This window comes from Patagioenas fasciata, chromosome 21 (genome assembly GCF_037038585.1).
Source record: "Patagioenas fasciata isolate bPatFas1 chromosome 21, bPatFas1.hap1, whole genome shotgun sequence".
Classification (NCBI taxonomy): Eukaryota; Metazoa; Chordata; class Aves; order Columbiformes; family Columbidae; genus Patagioenas; species Patagioenas fasciata.
Genome location: NC_092540.1, coordinates 3430258 through 3446492, shown reverse-complemented (window position 1 = coordinate 3446492; position 16235 = coordinate 3430258). Strand labels below are relative to the sequence as shown.

Here is a 16235-nt window from a genome sequence, read left to right as displayed (position 1 = left end):
AGCAAAAGGTGCCATAATGCCGCTTTCCTCCCCGTTTCCCTTCCGCTGAGTAATTTATTAATTACAGCATGTCCGCTGCAGAACAAAACCTTGGCCTCATTTGGAGTGTGATGGGCTGAGAGCTTTAGTGGCTGGGAGCAGAGGGTGTCCAGACCAGGCTGGAAGGGGACAGAAGAGGTTTGGAGGAGCGGGATATTTGCTTTAATTTACGAATTTCAATGTGCCTTAGCAGGGAGAGAAAGGACCGTTTTACACTTCACAAAATCGAGACATGGGGGACAGAGGTGACTTGGTGAAGGTCATACAAGGAGTCACTGTGATCTGCTGGAGTTTTGCTTCTCATGTTCATCTGGTTTTCTGGCTATAGATTATAACTTCAAAGAAATGGTGAGAAGGGATGGGAGTCTACAGCCGGTGTTGTGCAGGAGTTTAGATGCAAAAAATTCAGGCTATTTTGGCCTCAAAAATCTACACATTTGTGAAATGCCTGGGCTGGGGTGGAGTTCAGAGGTTCTTGATCAGCCCATCATGTAATCAGAGGTTCTTGATCAGCCCATCATGTAATCAAGAGGTTCTTGATCAGCCCATCATGTAATCAAACTTGTGAGGCTGGGGTTTCATTCCCAAAGTTGCATTTAGGTGCTTTCAAGGAAAATTAATTTTAAACGTTGTCAGAGAAATTATTCATACCCGTAGTTACAGCCAACCATAGCACAAGAACAACATCATAAATAAGCAATATAATCAAAACAGTTTATATTAGTGGCAAACCAGGAATGACTGAACCACTGGTTTGAAAAGAAATATATTGCTGAAGCATGTGAGAGAGTAGATGCATTTGATAAAGTCAAGATTTGATCTCGGAGAGTTCGGGAGAGGAAAGAAACTTGCAAGGAAAAGCAATTTGATCAGGTACTTTTAGCAGATAATCCGCCAAGCTCCCTGGTGTCCGTGTTCTGCAGAGGAGCACTTAGAGCTCCCTTTGAAAATGGCTTGTGTGTTCAGCACCTTCTGCAGAAAGAGGTTTGAGCTCTTGTCGGTAAACACTAAATAAATTATAACGATAATTAAGAACCTGCCACTTCCTATAAAGCCTCGCGCTTGCTCCGCTTTTCCGGAGGTGAAAAAGTCAGCGGCTGCTGGCGGATGGCGGCGTTGTGTCTGTGGCTCCTGTGAGTTTTGAGCACAGACCAGGTCGTGAATGTGCGGATCAGTGAAGCCCCCATCAGAAATACCCCAGTCCGGGTGTTTTTGTGAGTGTGGAGGAAGAAACCAGCTCTTTTCTAACTCCTGGAATGCCAGAAGGACACATTTCAGCTCTCACCTGGTGACAGGAACCCAATACATTGAAATACCTTGAGCGCAGCACTCAGCCTTTGTGGAGAATGTTAAGCTTTACCTGCTAACCTGAAAATTCATTTTGCTTGCTGTAGTGTGGAACACTTCAAATTCCTATTGTTTCTCAAATCACTTCAGCTGACTCCTTTGAGCTGTCTCTATAAGCCTGGAAGGTGTTCAGATTCACCAAGGTATTTACTGCGTAAAGGGAAACATAAATGGAGGCTTTTGGAAGTAGAAAATGAGTGGACTGTGCTATAGGCTGGGTTGCAATTGCAGTTCCTCCTGGAAACTGCGTTCCGTTTGGATTTCATAATCCCTGGTCTTTTAGCGGGTCACCTTTAAACCTTCAACTCAGGATCCAATGCTTGGGGTTTAATCTGCCTAAAACTAGCCCGCTCTGAATCACTGACTCAAAACTGAAATACAGCTCATCTAATATGTATTGATTTCTGTTTCATTTTATTTTTTAAGCTGAGCTTGTCTAGGAAACGCTGGTTTTCAAGAAAAGTCTGGGATGAAATTCACTTACTCTTTTCTTTGCTAGAAAACACGAGTGATAGATCTGCTCTAATTTCAGTGCCATATTCTTTCTATAAGTCTAGAGAAAGCAAGAGCGTTTCCAATCCAAGTTGCACTGGATCATTTCAAGTAACAGCTTTCCCAGAGCTGCTTATCTTGCTGAAGAAATGTATGTGGGTAACTGAAAGCACCAGGGTTTGTTAGTTCACCTGAAATTAGTTGTCTTACCCAAGAAAGCACAAATTGGTTTTTAGTACCACTGATGCCTGATCAGTAGCTGAGGGTGTTCAAGTCAATGGGTAAAGTGGTTTTGGAAGCTGCTTATTGAAAATAAGAGTGAAATTTGGCCTCCTAAGGTGCAGATGTGAAAAATGTACCCTTAGTGAGTGATGTGGGGAGAGGTCTTATTGACCTCAAGTGGTTTTGGTGAGTTAAGCATTGAGTTTTATGGTAATAAAGGATAATAAAGGGAAGTTCTGTGCAGGCACAGGCTTAACGTGGGTCGAATCCCAAGGAAAGAATTCCCGCCATTGGGAAGCACTTCCAACAAGGCTTGTGTGATTTTTGCCATATATGTATTTGAGAGAAAATATTTGCGGTTGTAATCGCCAGCCTTCACAGCAGCCAGATCCTATAGCTCCAAAAATCATAGAGCTAAATGACCTTAGCTCTGAAAACACGTAAAATGCAGGGAATACTGAAACCTGAGCTCCAGCCCAAGTAGAGAAAAGACAAAGAACTGGCCTAAGGTTCATAGAAACCCCCACGGTGTGTTAAAATGCACAAAGATGTGTTGATTCACACCAGGTAAGATCCAGAGCATCAGCTGTCTTACCAACCCACACAGCAATCCTGCCCGGGGATATTTTCATAAAGAAAAATGCTCCTAATAAATTGGATTTCTGGGTAGAAAGATAAAACCTTGGAGAATATTTTGCAGCGCGTTCCTGTAGAATGTAAAATTTCCTCAGACGGGAGATGGTGTAGCCATCGTATTTAATTAATCTTCTTCCTCAAAGAGGTTCTTATCCTCCCACCTTCGCAGCGCAGTTCAGGTCACTCGCTGGGGTTTTCTCCCCCCGTGTCTGGCGTTAATTCCAGTTCATCGGTTCGGGTGGGAAGACGTGGGAGTTGGAGCTGGAGGTGAGTCGGGGTGATGCAATTTGGAAATGCAGGAGGTCTTTTGCTGAATATAGATCCTGCCTACTGCTTCAAAGTCACCCAGTCCACTCGTCCTAAAAAAGACAGCCCTTGATCGCTCTGACCCTGCAGCGCTCGCTCTGCTGCCTGCAGAGCGTTTGTGTGCCGAGCCTTGGATATATTTCTTCCGAATGCAATACAATGTACAGAAGCTGAACAAATGATGAAATGTTTTCTTGGCCTTTTAAATTTCTTTTCCTATTTTTTTATGTTCTTTCCATTAAGACTCCCTCATCTTACCCCTGCAGATCCCACGTGTGCGGGACAGACGTTTCCAGTGCAGTGTGTGCGCGGTCCAGTGATGTTTCCCCTTCTGAACCACCATCCATTCAGTACCCCCGTCCTGATGCGCTCTGCCCAGCCTGGGTCTGAAGTGCGCTAGAGTGATGGGGATCAAATGCAAAATTTGGATGTGATTCACCTCCTGAATCTGCGCTCTGAGGCTGTTCTGATCTGAGCTTTTAGTTAATACATTTAACACAAAGAGAATTCTGCTGCGGTGGCTGCTTTCATCTGTAGAGCGATGAGAACCTGCAGCACTACAGACGCATCTCCTTGATATCGAGTTGCTGGCTGAAACCAAGTCTCTGTCTGTTCTGAGTTTCCCAGTTGTTAAGATATAAATTCAGTATTTTGCTGGCGTGTGTTCCAGACAGCATAGCCACATTCAAACAAAGCAGCGCAGGGCTGATTCCTCCTTAGGCAGGATTTCTGGTTTAGTGCACAGCTCAGCTTTTCCACCCTCTCCCCATGCTGGAGATACCCAGTTCCTTCTCCAGTCCGGGACCTCTTAACCACCGTGTCTTTAGCGTTTATCTTTGCTTATCTTGGTTATTTTCTTTCTGGGTAGATGGGACAGGGAACATTGAATTTAACAAATCTTCATCCTCAAGGTGACGGAGCCGGTGAAATGGTGGGAGGAACCCATGTGCTGTATCAAGCAGGCACCTCATCCATTTTGCAGCTGTATTTTTGCCGTTTTTCTGGAAATAGAGAATGCCCTTCCGCACCCTCGGTGCCGTCTCCTCCTGCAGAAACAAATACCTCGCAGAAACCCCAGCAGCTTAGCAAACTACGAAAATCAATGGACTTCTTTTTCCCCACTAATATCTAAATAGACATTTTTATGTGTTTTTACATAGCTCACTGTTGAACAAAAGGTCACTACTGATTTGAAGTCGGGCTTTATAACCCGGGTGGCTTTAAAAAAAACAAAATAAGCTTTTTCTTTTATCGGAGGGTGAATAAAAAGAGGAACAAACCAATAAATGTGCATATCACTATGCTACGTCATTGCAACAGCTCTATAGTAAAAGTCAAGCTGTTGGCAAACTCAAGTGCAACCACAGCAATAAACCTGAATTGCGGTTGATGGCACAACCTTCCCCATAAGTCAGTGGCATCAGTCTATAAATTGCAGAGATTTATGGACAAATATTTTAAGAACAATAACCTTTCTCCCTCGCAATATTCGCCTCTTAGTTCGCGTTGTGGCGGTGGATTTCCATCAGCAGCTGTTCTTTGGAAATGCGTCTGTCAAAACCAATCTGCTGGAAGCGCTCTCCAGATTTAAGCTAAAATTAAAGAGAATCAGGCTTACGCTGAAGGTGGAAGCAAACCTTGGTGCAGTTAAGCTGATCCTACCGCATCTGAAATATCTGCTGTTAGAATTGCCCCAAAATGAGTTGCACATTTGCGAACAAACCGTGCTGTTTATGCACCATGAGCTGGAAACGTCTCTGGAAGCAGCGATGGAGGGAGTTTTGTGTGCAAATTGCAGTTTGTCCTGTTGTCACTCGGAGCAGTTCCCAGGCTCTTACACCTGCTAACCATTTAACGTATTTACCTTCTGAAGCAAAGCTGTGCTGTGTTTCCAAACCGATGTTTGCTGCTCAAACAAACAGGAAAACCATCCAGCAGGACATTTTCCTGGTGCGTTTTCCCTTTCATCTGAACAGGGAGACTTGGGGCTGTGTTTTGCTGCTCTGTTCTGGTTCGGTTCATCCAGCTCGTGGGTTTTACTTTGATTCTTGTTACCGGGGGAGGCTCCTGCAGATTTGGGGGTGCCCCCCCAGGCTGGGTCCCTCCTGGCCCCTCTATTGGCATTCACCAGCATCAGGGACAGAAATGCTCTATGGGTAAAATAAATGAGCATTCAGACCACTTTTAATTTAACAAATGCATGTTTTATGTGAGCAAACAAGTGCCTGGGTGGAAGCAGAGTGGGGTTCATGACTTGGCTGAAATTGTGGTGCAGTCACTGACTCCAAAACAACCAGAGTACAACCTTAGGAATTTTAAGGGCAACACATCCTTAGGTGGAAATACAACAGAAGACCCTCATCTGCTGGTGATTATTCCCTTCTAAGTGAAAATCATCGTAAAGTAAAAACCACAACATGGAGAAGTGGGATGGGATGCTCATCCAGCTGCACAAATAGGCCTGGACCCAAGCAGGACCAAATCCCAGCAAACATCTCTGATAAATCTTTGTCTAACCAGCACTCAAAGACCCTCTGGGATGGATGCTTCACGGGCTCCACAAACAGTCCCTTAATAAGGCACAAAATGAAAAGCAAATTTAATGAGGGCTCCAGTAGCTCCCAATTCAAACATCACTTTAGAAAGACAAAGGGAGTAGAAGAACTGAGTCAATTTACATCTTTTGGCAGGAAAGTGTAAATCACTAGATAGAAAGAGAGGCATATGGTGAAATACACTCTTTACTGTGTAGTAAGGAAGGGAAACTGGTGCAGCACCAGCTAAAATGTGAAAAATATGAATAATCTTGTCGAAAATATCAGATACCGCTAATAGCACTCAGTACGGAGTTAAAGGAGTGAACAGCAAAGAGGCTGCACAAAGTACAGTCCAGGACACACGGAGATGGCACAGCGGTCCATGGGCCAAGTGGCATCTGCCTGCATGGGACAGAGGGTGACTCTGCAACTGCCATTTCAAAATAGGTTCTTCCAGGAGAAAAAAACCCAAACCAATTATTTATTGCTTTTATTTAAATTAAAAATTAAAAAAAAAAAAAAGTTGTTATAACATTAGAGAGATGAATGAAATTATTCTTTGCCAAAAAAATCTATTTGTGACATTGTAACATGTCCTAAATATATACTGGGCTCTGAGATGCGCTGCTTACTTACCAATAGAATCAATGGCATTAACCGTGCTGGTGATGGGGACGTGGCAGTGATGCTCGAGACTGCTTTGCTCCAGTATGATTGCTCTGTCTGGTGGGGGAAAAAACCAAGTTTAATGTGACATCATCAATCTAAGACCAAGAATGGGATAGATTTTCTGATTACAAGGTTAAGTGATGCATCAAGAGAGAGCAGAGCTTGGTCATTGCTAATCATTTAAATTTAGGAAGACTGAGGACCATGACATTATTGGCTGGCATTAAAGAGCAGCTCTTTGATACCAGCCATTTGTATGTGTCCTTTCTTCTTCATTACTATATTTATTATCCAAGCAATAGGAAAATAGGCTTGAGGAAGCCATTCTGTTCAGTTTGATCTTCAGTTCTGGCTGGCTGGTAACCGCGTCGTGATGTAACCCGGAAAGCTGATAAATGCCTGAATATAACACAGGTTTTGCTCTTGGGTCAGTGCAGTCTCAGTGAAACCACAGCAGAGGGAATTGTATCAGGCGTAAAAGGAGTTCTGGCCCTAGATTTGCAGCCCCTGTTACCTGTGGACTGGTTAACTTGTATGTGTTGTTGTTCTCGTGTAGTCAGTTGCTGGTTTCCAGGCAGATTTAATCTGTATTATGCAAAACAAGGGTTGAATCTTGCTTTTTACAGCACTAGCGTGAAGTGCTGAGCTTCCCTGACCTCGTTTGGTGGCAGCAGGAGCTGGACTTTCCTCCTGGACGCTATAGGGGAGGTGATGCTGGGTTGATTTCTCTGTACTGGGGTTGTGAAAATGTTGCTGGGATCTGGGTGGCTTGAATCTGGTATTTTGGAAGATGCCCAAATGAGGCTCTAGACAGATCCTTGGGGGAACGTGTTCTCTCTGTCTACTCGCGAGAGCAGCTTTTGGTCACACCGCAGCATGAAATCACTGTCTTCACTCACTGCTGTTATTAGAAAAGTGGTTTCATTGATACCGAGATGAAATAACATGAAAAAAACTCTGATTTAAGCTTCAGCCAAGCAGGGGATAAAGGGAGGGACATCCATCTGTACACAAAACAGGCCGGTCCACCCTTGTCTCCTTTACACGGTTTCTTCTTTATACTCCACTTGTTTAAAATCCAGCTGCAGTCTCCAATAGGCTGCTCACATCTTATTTTGGAAGACCAGGGTGAGACTCAGATGAGCTGCCAGGGTTTTTGTCTTATTGCTGTGAGCCCAGAGAACATCCTGGGAACAACCAACCCTCCGAGATGCGATTGTCCCCGCGTTCATTCTACATTACGCTTTCTACATGATACAACTTCAAACCAGTCCAGCAATTCCCATTAATGCCCGTTGGTTTGTGTTTGCTGAAATGCCCTCCCTGCTCCAACTGCAGCCCCTGGTCCTCAATATCCAATGAAATGAGGAGGCAAATCAAGGCGGACTGTCCCACCAAGGTGTTTTCTCCTGGCAATAATCCCATCATCAAACCCCTGCCGCCCTGGTGCAGAATGTCATCTCGTAGTGGAGGATGAGTTTCCTCTCTCATAAAAGGCAAAAAGAAAGACAAGGTTGGACCCTCAAGAGTGATTTTTAATTATTTCCAGATCTTCTGGATCATTAGGAAGATGAAAGATGGCATCAGTTAAGATGCAGGGCACACTGAGAGAATGTAATTGATTTTTACATATATTTAACTGATGATTCATAAAATGTGATGTGGCTGAAGCAGCACAGCCTGAAGTGCAGTCTGAATATGAAAGGTCTAAGCTCTTAATAGAGAGATTACTGGATCTGCCACTTGGAAAGGTGAGAGCCCGAGGACAGGATTCTTGACATTGATCATCATTATCCTTATTTATTATTTGCATTATAGCAATGTCTAGAGGCTGGATCCCGATGCTGATTGTGCTGGGTGCTTGCCAAGCCCACCGTCTTTCGGTGGTTTCAATGTGTTTAGGTAACTCTGATGACTCTGGAAGCCAAAACGGGGGGTGCTCCCAGGCTCCCCAAAGCCAGGAGAGCAAGATGCGGGGACACAGGGACACGGGCTTTGCCATGAAGGGCTCCCAACCAAGGAGCAGAGAAGAGGCACAAATTAAGCCCACCTTAAGTAACCTGTCTAGCAGCCGGTATTTGTCAGGCTAAGGACGCTGAGGATTAGATCTGACAGCCAGCCTAGAAAACGTGTGCGAACCTTCCTCATCTACGAGATGTTCCAGGCTTTGATAGCTTCAATTTCTCATTTCAGGGACTTATATTGATTGCTTGAAGAATTACACACACACATATACACACACACACACAGAGTGCAGGAAAATCAGAGCAAACTTCTGCCCAAACAGCCACATCCCAAAGGGCTGGGAAGGATTGATTGTTACACGTTTGGCTTTTAGGTTCTTCACATCTCAATCCAGACAATTTTCTTTCAGGAGAGTCCACTACAGTCCACTTAATTGTGTTTTCTAACCAAGCAGTGGAAGAGATTTGTTGGCTTTACTGTCCGAAGAAGACACAAATCTTTTCTTCCAATTTCTTCCCTCGAGTTGATAATATAGTGAATGAATTTCTGACCCTAAAAGCAATAAAATATCAAATTGTTGAGTCCAACACCACCGGGAAAAGATTAATACATGGAGGAATTTAAAGACTTGGAAAGGAGAACCTGGCTGTATATTTTTCTATCTTTTTATTAGGTAACAATTACTCTTAGTATAACTTTCCAATGTGGTCAGGACAGTGTGTGACCTTTGATTCTGTGCTTCACGCAATAACTTGGAAAAATAATCCCGGAATGGCCATTAAAAAAGCATTCTTTTATATGTTTTCTTTGGCTCCAGATTTAATAGTTGGACATATTGGACGTGACCAGGTTAGGTATTCCAATGGCATCTTGTAAATCGGGTTAAAACTACAGTTTTGTAATGCCTTCTGTTGGAGTTTGCAGGTTTATTGAAGGCTCAGACGCTGTAAAATAATCAGTTAAAATATGTAGTTTTATTTGCAAACTGCACCACACGTCCCTTACCTTGGGAAAATGAGGGCAGAAAGGTGCTGCCTTGAGGAACAGCCACCCAAAGACAATTAACTAATTATGGGAATACTTTGTTGGAGAATTAAAGATCCCAACCAGTCAAAGCAGGGAGGCTTCACTTAGAGCTGATCCATTGTGAAATTGCCCGTTCTGACCCGATTTCAACAGATTCAAGGCGCCAGGTCAAGTGAAACTTTTTCCCCCAACTTTTATGAAAACAGGAATTTTAAAATATATATATATATATATTTTGGTCAGAATATTTTGCAGGTCAGCTAATAGAGCTCTGTGCTAGACCTTCTCTCAAATTGCCCAGCTGACGGAGCAATCTCATTTAGTAAAAGGGCTCCTTGAAAGTGTCTCTATGCAACCTCCTAAAAGCAAAAGTAACGTTTCAGCCCGTTTTGTTTCCCAAACAGAGGTAAAACCCCTGTGGGAGGAGAAAAATTGGGGTGCACGGAGCAAACGGGCACTGACCCTCCAATGCCACGTTGCGCGCATGAAGCTGAAATAATAGTTACTGCGAATAGCTGTTTATTCCATTCCAGCAAAACAAGCAAATAAACTGCCGATGGTGGTTTGAAACTTCATGCAGTGTAATATTCCTGTAATGGAATGCTTTTAGAGAGGAGCAATAAAAATAAATTGAGAACTGCTTTGCTGCTGGATGCAGCTGCCATAAGCACCGTCTGAGCAAACAGGATAAGGCAAAGCTTAACGAAACATCTCTGTTTTTATTACTGAGAAGCGACAGGTCTTATAATAGTATAAATTAACTTAAAGAATGGACTTTTTTAGAAGCCCTCTGTGTTAATTCTGAGCAGTCTAATTACAGGTCTTCTGATGATTTAGGTTAGAGAGCAATTAGCTTGATGCTGAGACTCTGCAAAGACTGTTCTTCCCCTTCCCTCGCAGGTCTCACTCTGCTCTGAATTTATACACACGAAGCAGTAGAGCGAAATTGTTCATAGCCAAGGGAAGTCACTGTATCCGTTGGCTTGGCTTTGCTTTAAGTACATTTTCCACACGTCGGCTGTCATAAGGAATGCGAATTAGTGACAAGGCGCTTGCTTCCGTAAACCAGAGTACATCAGATAAAACGGTGGTGCCATTCTTGGGGTGATCAGTGGTTTTCAGCCCTGTCACTTTGTCCTGGTCACAGGGTGACTCCCAACTCTTTCCCAGGCTCTTGTAAGCGGTTGTAGAAGGGGTTGCTCAAGTTCATATATGTGCTTGGTCTGGTGTTGTTTTGCATCTCTCACCAAGAAATCCATGTGTGGGTTGCGGAATGGCCTTACCTGGCGTTTTCAGGACTAGCTCAACTTATCCCTGTGAAAAATGGAAAACGTGTCTTATTATCGTGACTACACAAAGACAGAGAGGATTTCCAGTTGCTGATCATGCTACTAAATTTTAAGCCAGGACTTTAACAGGTAGAAATTAGTGATCTTCTTTGCCTAGTTGCCTTTCTTGCTGTGCTCACTGCCACCTGCTATCGGCTCTCCTAGCGGCAGCAGAACCAGAATGGGATTTGCACTTCAGCTTTCCCTTGAAAAGTGCATAAGGAAGAGCGTGACCTCACTGCTTGAAGTTGCTCTTGCAAATAAAGCCTTTAGTCTTTCAGATTTCCCTTTGGCAGGTCGTAACGAGCAAAAGCTGTGATATAGCCCAAGGAAACCGCAGCACTACCAGCAAATTCTCTTGCCGCTTTCTTTACGAAGCAGCCGCGTTACACTTTATTTTCCCTACCTCACGCTTGATTGTGCTTGATGATAATCTTAATTTGTGTCGTTCTTTGAATTCTAACTAAAGAAGACTCTTACATCTACATTAAGGGAGTTGCTTCATGACTGCAATGCAGGGTTCTCCGGGACAGAATTCCCTGGCTATTTAATAGCACCTACAGACAACAGCTCTGGACATGAGATGGCAAATCTGTTATGAATATTTGACTAAGTAACCCTAAGATTCAATAATGTCTTTTTCCTCAAGATCACCAGTTCAAATGTAACACAATCTTGAAGTTGAAGTTATTACCATTTGATGGCTTTTTGTTAGTCTGTGTAAAATTAAGATTGCACATCTTGCACGTTAATGGAATTTCTCCAGGACATGTCTTAACGTGGAATGCCTGGAAGAACTACCAGACATGCATCCTTTAGCAAAAACATCCCTCTTTGCTGGTGTTGCAGAACTCATGTCAGTTATTTGCTGTTTTCTGAGGCATAATCTTCATCTCCGTTCTGCTGTCTTCTCCATGACTATGTCACTTCTGCATACGAGCAGGTGATCACAGATACAGTGACACAGTATTTTATAGGGAAATACAACTTTACTTTGCCCGCCCTCTAAGCATCTTGATCTGGAGGCTGTATCATCACAGTTAATCTGAACTAATAATTCTACCAAGGTTTATGGCTCTGTGATGTGCTGATACGCATCTGCTGGTCATCTTGAAATGCGGATGGTGTTTGTTTGCCCGACTCTATCACACCTTTGTGATGGGGATGCCAGCTTCCCTTTATTGCTTTTAATCAGGCGTGCAGCTCTGGTGATGGGGTCTTTAATACGTGACAAACATCTGATCCGCTCCCCGTTCCTCAGACCTGTCTCGGTGCCTTTCCCGTTCCAGCAGGATGATTGCGGAGCACTTTGTCAATAATCCAGCAAACCTATCATAGGGACGATCAATGGGAGCTGCTTTCCTCCAGACTGGCCTTAGCCGTGTGTCTGGAGAACACCGAGGGGAGGGATATTGCTTTGCCATTTATCAGCAGACACTACCCTTACAGATAGTCCACTATCTTTTGTCTATATAAACCCTATTGTTGCTGATTGGTATCTAGGAGCTCTGCATAACAAGCAATCCCTCGGGTCTGCTCCTGTCCATCAAGATGTTATTTGATTAGGGCATTGATGTGGGGGAGCTACGGACAGGACCGTGTCCCATCACGTAATATGGGGACAGAGCAAGTGACAGCAGCATCGTCGCCTGTGTTTTGGGGTAGGGATTTAGGCTGCGATTAAGCAGGTGGTGGCCCCAGATCCCTGGGAGCAGCACTGGGCACTCACTGAGACTGAATTCCTCCCAATTCACAGGAGGAAGGGGATGAAGACGGATCCCCCCATACGTGTCCTGCCGTGGATTTTCCCGCGCTTACCTGGAGCAGCTGAACTGCGAGCAGAAAAACAGTGAGAAACTTCCAGAAGTTATTTCAGCCCATCTGCTTCCAGAGACGTCTTTCTGATGACCGCTCACAGCTATCAACCGTTCCATTTCTAACCTGGAAACCTCAGTGAAGTGCTCGACGTGAGGCAGGAGGACTCCAAACCCTCATATTTCAGTTTTTTACTCTTTTATTTTAATCCTTTTATGAATCCAGAATCTTCCTGGCAGGGAATTGAGGCCTGGGGAAGTGAAGCTGCAGCGTTTCTGTTCGCTGAGAACACTGCGCTGCTGCCTTCCTATCTGCAAATCAGGAGGTGAAAGCTCTGATCGTATCTCCAGTGTATATGTTTGACTTAATAGACATTTTAAAGAAAAATATGGATGCAAAATACAGAGAGAAAATACTTCTATTAGGTGGTAATTTGTAGAGGCTGCTGCAAAAAGCTCCAGCTGAGAAGGTTGTGGGAGTAAGTGGATGTTTCCCCAGCACAGAGGGCAGGAGGGAATTTTATCCCATTTGGTGATCAGATCAATTCTTGCTTGACATCCCTGGGTTTGCTGCTGAGGTTTTGCTTGTCTGTTAACTATGAGAAGTTGTTCCTCAAAGGGTCGAAGTCCCTTTGTCCCACCTTTGTCCTCGGTGCGGGCGGTGACCTCCTGTGCTTGCACTGGAGCCACACAATAATCCTTCTGCTTCCACGGTCCGTCCTGACCAAGCTTTGCTCCTGATAGACCAAACTGGTGTGTCTGAAAGCTTCAAGTATAAAGTCAGGGGTGCCACTGGTTCTTTGGGGTCCAGAGAGAGCTTGTATGAAAGGTAGATGCACCAAATTTGATATCCAGGGATGGTGTCCAAGGACAAAGCAGCTTGACCTAAATTCTTCCATGTAGTGGTAGGGCTCACAGCAATGAATTCTGTCTGATCGGTGTGATGGGGTTATGATTTGCAGACATCAAGATCCGTAATTGAGTGAACGCTGCTCTAAACGTGGGAGGGCGGCTAAATAAGTAAATAAAATTTGTCAATGCAGAATGATATGCTCGCACGTGGTTAGCAATAGCCAGGCAACCGTGTATCGCAGCAAAGAGTAATGTCAGGTTTTGGAATCAGATAAATTGCAAATAACAATGCAGAAAGCAACTGAACCTTGAGGAATATCAGCAGCGAGACCAGATGGGGTGGCTGCAAAAGCCTTTGTTCGGAACAGAGAGATAGAGACCAGTAGCACAAGTAGAAAATAAAGAATGGGGAGGGAACAGTGGGCCATAAAGCGATGATCAAGTGCAGGAGAGGTGATAAAAGACCATGGACAGCCCAGCAAAATTATTAAGAAGCAATAAAATGCATCATCAGTGGAGATAAGATGATAATTTGTTATTCTCAGCAGAGCCATTTCTGCATTGGGACTCTCTGTAGACTCCCAAGCTAAGCTTGGTTCTGCCTTGCACCCTGTGCAGTGATTTACATCTTAAAAATAGAAAAAGAGGAGGAAAATCCTCCAAGCAGCAAATGAGAGTATTTGTGTGTGTACTGAGGTGTGTGTGTGTGTTTTGGGAGAGTCAGTCAAGTTCTGACTGAGCTTAAACTTATCCCTGAAAGAGCCTGGAGGTCGTTTCCAAACTGCTTTGGCCAGTAAGGGGTTGTGCATTCGTGACTTCAGTGCAAATGGGAATCAGACCCACTTTTCTCTTGGAAAAATGGCTCATCAAGGCAAGTGGAGATGTGAGAACCAAGCACCCCGTAACAGCTGGTAGGAGCAGGAATACTGATCCGCAGGAATGTGAAGAATGGTGTGTCCTACATCAGTGACAGACTTTAAGTCAGGTAAAGGATTTAAAGGGGTTTTTGCATGGCACTTGCTCTTGCTCTTCAGCCTCAGTCAAACGTGGTGGTTCAAGATGCTTTTGACTCAAAATAAAGTGAGATGTCGTTGGGCTTGGCTGATCTTTAGAGATGTGATGTTAAACCGGCCATCGAACGGGCACGTAGGAGCTGATGGGTGCGAAGGTACCTGTGCCATGGGGCAGAGCCGTGTCCAGGGGTGCAGGAACCAGCCCAGAGACCAAGGAGTTGACCCAGAGGGTCTGGGAGGGAAGGGAGACGTGGAGCTATCTCTCAACTCCATCTCTGCATCCTCTAAATGGCACAGGCTTTGTTCAGCAGTTTTCAAAGATGCTGATAACAATGATACAGATCCCTGCTACTTATTAAGCTGATGGCTTTTAAACATTAAATCCCAGCTATAATTAAATTAACTGAAATTGTTTTTTAGAGGGAAAAAAATAAACCAATTCTAAGCGCTCCCCAGTAGCATTTAAAAGGTGAGGGAATCGCCTGCAGGCCTAAGTAAGCGTTTCTGCAGATTGCATCCAGGACTAATTCGCTAGCTAATGACTGAAGTTGTAGTCGGGGGACTAAACGGGGGGGGAAGAGGGAGAAGGAACAAGCCTGGGGACTGGGGAGGGTGTTGTGGTGGTGTTGCTGTTTTTCCTGGAAAGGGATTCCAGGCCATCCTTTGGCAAAGCCAAGGAATGATCTGCAGAATGACATGATCATCCTGTTCATCGGGAAGTGATTTCTTATTATTATTATTCTTTTTTTATATAAGTTCCAAATAATTTTATGCAATGCTGCAGCACAGATCTTCCAGCTTACCCTCCCCCTGTGCTAGGACAGTCTGGTGGCGGGGGAGAAAAGCAATTAATCACTTCAGAGCTTTTGATACCTCCAGTTTCTCATTCCTCATCTATGGGAGGGAAGGAGAGAGCACGGAGATGGTGAGAAGTAAAGAACTGGGGTTCAGCTCTACTGGGCTTGGGTCCAGTGGGGTCTGGTTGCATGCAGGGAGAAGAGTTGGACCTGGTGATGCTTGTGGGTCCCTTCCAACTCGGGACGTTGTGTGATTCTGTGGCAGGGAATGGCGGTCCCTGTGCTGGGGACCGGGGATGCTGCTGGATGTGGTCCTGGGGAGCGGTTTTCCATCCATCCCACGTGTGGATTTCCCAAGGGTCTGGGGAAGGGAACGCGATGCCGGAGCCTCTGCTGCCTTCATCTGAGTGTAACCGAGTGTCAGGTTCCTGAGCAGACAGCCTGGGAGCTCTCGTGAGCACAAAGATCCATTTTTAAAGAGAAAGGCTGAAGGAAACGACAGACTAAGTTACACAGACTCTAACTCGACTTGCTGTTCTGTATTTAAATCCATTGTTATCGCCTCGGGCATCCTTAATTCATTACTTGTAATGACTGGCTGTGACGTGCTCCGTTCGGGTCTAGATCATGCTATACAAGGCACATCCCAGTTCTCCGAGTTCAGTAACACCCGTGAGGGTCTGACATAAACTCAAGGCACTTCTGCTGGGCTAAGAAAATACCGATTAGGAGCTTCAAGATAGAGCTCGCAGGAAGATGGCAGGTATAGGTGACTGTACCTAAATGTGAGCATCCCTGGGGACGCACACGCTCTGGGCTGAACTTCACGTTCTCCGGGGTGTGTGTGCTGCACCAAACTTGTGCTTGTGCCTCCGTGCAGGGCTGAATTTAAGCTTTGCTTGGGTAGGCGAGAATGGAAGTCAATGTGAGTGTCAGGATCTGCTTTTCGTTGGGGGCAGAGGTTCTGAGCTGCAGCAAGTGCTGTGGTCAGGTCACCTTTGCCGCCATCACCTCGGCAGGAATTGCTTCTGAAAGACCTTTAATGTTTCTGTCCTGGCTTTGAAGATCTGATTAAATACATTCGGTTTTGAAGGAATTGAAAATATACTCGTTAATTTAATAGCTTCTTTTGCTTGCAGGATTCATCCCTGTTAGGCACATCATTCAAAAATAATCTATTATCTGTTGTGGC

General features: G+C 44.6%; 1 protein-coding gene across 4 annotated transcripts in view; it reads left to right on the top strand.

The window, feature by feature from the left end:
- LOC139829541 (uncharacterized) overlaps positions 1-16235 on the top strand; it is a 292141-nt gene that overhangs the window by 223925 nt on the left and 51981 nt on the right. The window lies entirely within an intron of this gene.